We start from the raw sequence: 6655 nt of genomic DNA on the forward strand, positions 1-6655 counted from the left end.
TATTTTATTGTATTTTTTTTACTGTAATGGCAATTCAACAAAAAGACAGGACAAATTGTATTATTTATTATTTTTAGTTTAACAAAATTGATGAACGTAATAAATTTATAAACACAACACTGTTCAATCCACGCAAACACGCACAAAGTTAATATGTGTGCCATATTGCTGTAGATCTTGCTACAATTGACTGAAACTTGGTTTTGAGTCATGTCCAGTTCTTCTTCTCTTTTCCCCCATGAATGAAAATAGAAATAGAACATAGAAAAATGCCTAAATCCTAAAAAAACAAACAATTTAAGGCTTTAAACATATCAATATTATATATAATATATATTGTATTATCATAAGTGTGTTAGTACTCTCCAGTCCATGATATGCTTAAAATGTTGTTTGTGAAGTTTTCTTTTTTAGACAATTTGCATTTGCCAGTGTAATATTTTTCACATTGCAATTACATGCAAACTAATGAGCAGATGCTTGACATGCATGACAACATTACCCAGGCTATTTCATGTGAGAGCTCTAGCAGCTGCTGCTGTGAACAAGACAAGACTCATTCAGTGACTGTGCTTAAAACAAATCTAAAGAAATGAAGTAGAGTATGAAAAAACTGCTAACCAAATTAGATCTGTTGCAGGGCAAATGCAGAGCAGCTGGTTACGGGGCAGAAAGCCAACAGTAGCCCTGCAAAGAGGAACACAAAAAAGAACACGGCATACTTTGTTCAACCAATTAAGTTGAGGATGACACATGTTGACCATGAACGCAGCACCGACCCTGGTTTGAGTTCAGCTGGGGAGCTTTGTTGCATCAATCTTTATCATTTCCTGCCATCTCTCAGCTGCTTATAATGAAGGCTCGAAATCCCAAGGATAAAATCCACAGAATATAATTGAAAAAAGAAGGAAAGACACCCTCTTGGATTCAGTTACCCTGAAATGTTGCATTCATGTCTTCACAACAGGAGTCTGTTCACAGCAAAACTGGAGTTTGTTTTGTTGCAACTGTTTGTTGTCGTTGAAAGGTTTCCTCAACTTGGCTACAGCCTCCAGTATTTTGTCTGGAAGTCAAAAAAACAATCTGGAATTCTCTCGTTAATGAGCCTCATAGAATTTGCATCGCTGGTATTTCATTTCAGTGTGTTTAACCTCGCTTGACATTTAAGTAATTCCACTCTTTTTATTGATAAAACTTACTATACAGTTTTGTTATAGTGGCATTCAAAATTGTGTGTATCTAATGTGTAGCATTTAAATCAACAACGTTAATACAATATTAAACAGTGTTTCATTAGTCTTTAACATGTCTGTCAGCTAACTTAAAGGTCACCTATTATGCTATTGCCTATTTAGGCAATAGGTCTCAGATATATACAAATATATAAAAAACATGTCTATGAAGTGTTTTGCTCAAAATACCAAACAGATCACCCATTCTATAGCCATGCGTCATATCTCTCCATTTCACTTCCTGTTTCAAAAGTTCTGATTTGGGGTATAAAGCTTTAAAAAAAGGAGGGGGCTGAACTCATGCAGGAGATGCTACCGGCAGATACTGCGGAGATGAAACGCCATATCATGGATTATCAAGGATTATTTCTGAAACAGTATGGAGCTCAAAGGCTTTCTCTCTTGCCGGTTATACCACAAGGTGAGTTCCTTTTTACTTCCTGCTTCTTCACATACATGCTCTCCAGCACAGGTTAGCTCTGAGTGTTAGCGATGCTAATGTAAACACCGACCATATTACGTCCAAAACAGTAGGGCATTGTTTCTGATAGCAACATTTCCGATATTACGTCATATCGGACGCAAATCTGGATCAGCTCCGTTGTAGCCCCGTTTTTAGAGATTTGGGTACGGAGGAAAACAGAGAGGGTTTTACTTTCTGACGCTGCGTGAGTTCCCTGACACACCGGGGACACATCTTTATCTATAAAAGATATCAAAAACTGCATTTTGCATTATAGGTCCCCTTTAAAGACTTGTTTGAAGTATTAAGAAATGTAACACTCTAAAACACTTTTACATATAAAAGACCTGCATTTATTTAAATACATACTAATACAATATATTAACATATGTAAAGTACAACAAGTATACTCATTCTGCATATGGCAATATAAATTACATTATAATATTATAATTACAGATGCAGATAGCTTTAAAAAATATATATATTTTACAATCAGCTAATAATACCAGCATGTGCATTTTGAATAAAGACATCAATAAAGTTTAAAAACAATGTTTCTTTGTTTATTTTTATCAATCATTAAAGTAGGGCCTTACTTGCTAAGAGTAAAAAGTACAATATTTGCCTTTGAATTGTATTAGAGTAAATATATAAAGCAGTATATGTGGAAATACTTAATTCGGGTACAAGTACCGTAGATACTTAAGTATAATACTTGACTAAATGTACCCTTCTGTTACTGTAACCTGTAAACTCTAATCTGTAAAATGCAACACGGTTAATTTCAGGCGATATTTGTTGTCGTTTCCACTGATTTAATTTAGTACAATATTAATTCAATGTTTGTTGGAACTATAAAGTATAATGCATGTTCTTGAATCTTGATCTTATTCACTTTTGAATGGACAGTGAGAATATTGTTTCACACACTTCCTTAATGTGAACAGCAGAGGGCGTCACAGACCAGCTGAGTTTCACTGCTTCATTTTCAGAAAGAAAAAACAAAAATAGGCTCGATTATTCAACTAATTAAGTCCGCCTATATTTCAACATTTAAAATTATTTATTCTGCTATTTTGCAGCTGATATTTATTTCATCAATTTGCAGGAGATGGTTTTGACTGTTAGTATTAGCAACAAACATCAACTTTGGCATTTGGTTGAAGATTTAGCCAAACAATACATGTGGAACAAACAAAAACGGAATATAATACATTGTGAATAAACAAAACTCATCTGGAAGTGATACACAACTAAGGGTCTTGACACTAAAATGGCTGAGGCCCTTTATTTTTAGACGCTGGTCTCTTGAGAGATCTGGAAAGGACCAGAGCTAACCCCAAGGTGCTGCAGTGGCATGTCTGTGCTGTGCATTTTAAACAGGGAGGGTGGAGGGGAGGAACAACAGAGCGAGAGAAAAGAAGTTTGTCAGAGTTCATTAAGTATCAAGGGAACATCGCTGGAACTGGCAGCGTAAGCCGCGCCGGGGCCCTAGTGCCATTAATCACGACTGACAAGAAACCAGGGGCCGTGGGAGGAGGTGGGGGGGAGAGGAGAGAGAGGGAGGAGAGAGAGGGAGGAGAGCGTAGAGAGAGGAGAGAGAGGGAGGAGAGAGTAGAGAGAGGAAAGAGGAGGGAGAGGAGAGAGGAGAAAGGAAGGAGAGAGGAGAGAGAGAGACTCTGATATTGATTACAGAGCGGGGTCCAACAGGCCGTGTTGAAGGTAAAACACACCACGGCCGAGGCTTTAAAGGTCACCTATTATGCAAAATCCACTTTTCCATCTCTGTTCTACATCAACATGTGTCCCCTCTGTGTAAAGAGACTCTGAAAGTTTCAGGAAAAAAGATTCTCTCTCTTTTTGTCCTGATCCATTTCTATAAAAACCTGTGTGAAAATGAGCTGATCAGATTTTGGCCACTTTATGATGTCATAACGATTTTTTGTCTTGTGTAACCATTAGCCAATCACCAACCAAGGTAACCCCCCCCCCCCGCCCCCCCCCTTATCACCTGCATCTCCTTCTAGAGCACCATTGAGTTATTTTTAACCAAATCTCTCTCAGAGGGGCGTGGGGAGGGGCTCCTTATTTTTCATCTAAAGTAACAGACAGAGAATCAGCACTTTTGAAACAGGGCTGAAACAGAGGGGATTATGGGTAATGCTGCAATGATCTGTTTGGTGTTTGGAGCCAATCAGAGACATGTTCTGTATAAATCTGAGACCTATAATACATTGATGAAAAACAGTATCATAGGGGACCTTTAAAGATCAGCTACCTCAAAGATCTAACTCACAAAACCACAGAAGAAGACAATACATTTGCACATACAGTCATTTTTAGATATTTGTACTTTTACTTGAGCATTTCCAATGTATGCTATTTTATACTTCTACTTCACAGAAATTTGGATGCAAATAATGTCCTTTTTACTACAAAAACCACAATGAATTATGATGTACTATTATGGATTTATATAAAGGGCAGTATAAAAGTCATTAAAGCTCACGTATAAAAATGCTATTTCTGTAGGAGATATTTTGAATGACAGAAATAGAGTATTGTTTTTGGTTTTCCCCTTTTCCATGTAAATTAATAATGATTTGTTTTGCATAATGTAGTTTCTCCGTGACAGTTCCTTCACATGCAAAGACTATTGCTGCACGACCCATAAAACGTATCTTCATTACATCATAAAACATCAGGTATGAGTTTAAATGAATAAAAGATTACCTTACTGGTTTGTTTGTTTGTTCACTATAGGGAGTGTAATCGTGATCAATCAGGTTTTTCGACAGGCATACCAGACTCTAAAAATATTAGATTCAAGATTCAAAGATGTTATTGTCATAAGCTACGGTGTATACAATGGCAATGACAATCTTATGACCTGAGCTCGTCCAACAATGCAAAAGGACTAGTTAATAGTTATAGTATTAGTTCAAAAGATTTGTTCTGTCATCCGAGGCTGGCTCTCTCTCCCTCATTTATACGAGCCGAGCTTCTGGGCTAATAGCAAGCAGGAGAAAGGAGAGTGGGCAGAAACAGAGCGTCGCCCATATATCTCTGTCACCCCTGCCTGATTTTTCTCCACTCTACACCCCACAGGAACCTCGCCACACTGCTGCCACCCTGGAAGAAGAAATAAATGGGAGAAGGGGGGAGAAAAGAGAGAGGAGAGCTCGTGACTCCTGAAGATGGAGGCCTCTGTTAAGTGCTGTGCTTGAAAGCCCGTCCGGCCTCATTAGCTGTCAGTTGTAACAATACTGAGCTGGCAGAGAAGACTGCTCCCAGTCTCGGTGCCATAAATCACCGGCTGACAGGCCCTGACAGGCTGGGAACCGACACACATGCAACACTCGCTTTCTACGGCTCCCTTTTCTCTTTCCACTGCTCCTTCCTTTATCTCCCTCGCTCTCTCTCCAGTCTTTCTTTGTCAGTAGCACTCCCTTTTCCTTCTCTAAGCGTCTCTCACACACACTTGCAGCATGTCAGCACACAGGCCAGGACACATGTGCTCACAGCAACACACACACTGGCCTTTTTGCAGCACGTTTTTCTTTGGCGTTCAGAGTGTGTTTGACAGGACTGGGTTTTTGGAAAAGTCTGATGAAGTTTGATGGATGAGATGTGTTCACTGCGGCTTTGTGTTTTTTGCTCTTACAACTTCTTCTTGGTTTCTTTACCTTTTCTAACTGGTTTGAAAACAGCTCACCAAATGACAAAATGTTTTTACCAGCTGGCTGACACTGGCCCATTTACAAGAAAAGTCGATTCATGTGGGTTACCCTTTCAAACACATGATTAAAAAGGCATTTTGTTAAGCATACATGACCCCTCACAGGGATATATTATTACATGCCATTGTATTGAAGGTCTGAAACCAGCCGTCTAATTTTCATTGGTTGCAATTTAGCAATTGAAATGCATTCGTTGGAATTTTCAGAGGATAACGGCATTGTAAAAGCATACTTTAAAGCTGGTAGAGATTTAAACAAACTTTAATGTATAAATAATGTTCTTCAAAGCCGTCTGACAGAAAAGAAAGGAACTATGCGGTTTACTTTAAGTAAGACTATTTCTAAACATCTCAAACACTTCTGTGAGTGTTGACATTAATCGAAAAGACATTTCTCATCAATCTACAGAAGTCCATGTAGGGTCAATGATGTGGTCGATCGATGGGTCTAACACAGGACTTTCACCCAGGATGCTGCTGTTTTTTAATTTGTATTTTTTATTTCGGAAACATTTTCTTATTTTAGGGACAAACCATGATCTTTTTTTAAACCTAACCAAGTAGTTTTTTCGCTTTAACCTCAAGTAATATTGCGTAATCGTCTTTTTAACCACACATTTAAAGTTGTGTGGTTAAAATGTTTCCCTCATTGAATTAGGAATGCAGTCTATTGCATAGAAACCTAATTTACTTTGGGACAGGGTTCATACTCACAAGCACTTACTTTAACAACATTAACTTACTAATCCTCTCTTGAAACAGAAGTCAGGCATCATGAAGCTGACCTCCACATCAGTTCAGAGGAGGTCTCAGCCTTCTGAGGTCACATTGTGCGTCTCCCCGTGCAGCTTTAGATGTAAATGTATGGCTGTGTTTGCATGTGCAGGATGTTATGGTCTGTTTGTAACCATGAGGCCGAGCAGGAGCCTCTGCAGCCGGCGTCCATTACTGTGACGTGTGGTGATGTGTGTGACACCACTGGAGAGGAAGGAAGTGGAAGAAAAGCAGGGCGGCGGGTCATTAATCACTGGCTGGTGACACATGAACACACACACACACATATTTCTACACACACACAAACACGTAGCGATGAGGCCTGGTGCTGAGTTTGCAGCTGAAGTGAATCCAACTGAACACATACACACAGTATATCAATATATACAGTGCAACTAAGTACATTTACTCAATTACTCATTGTCCTTAAGTGCAAATTGAAAG

The sequence above is a fragment of the Notothenia rossii genome (genome assembly GCF_949606895.1).
Source record: "Notothenia rossii genome assembly, chromosome: 6".
NCBI lineage: Eukaryota > Metazoa > Chordata > Actinopteri > Perciformes > Nototheniidae > Notothenia > Notothenia rossii.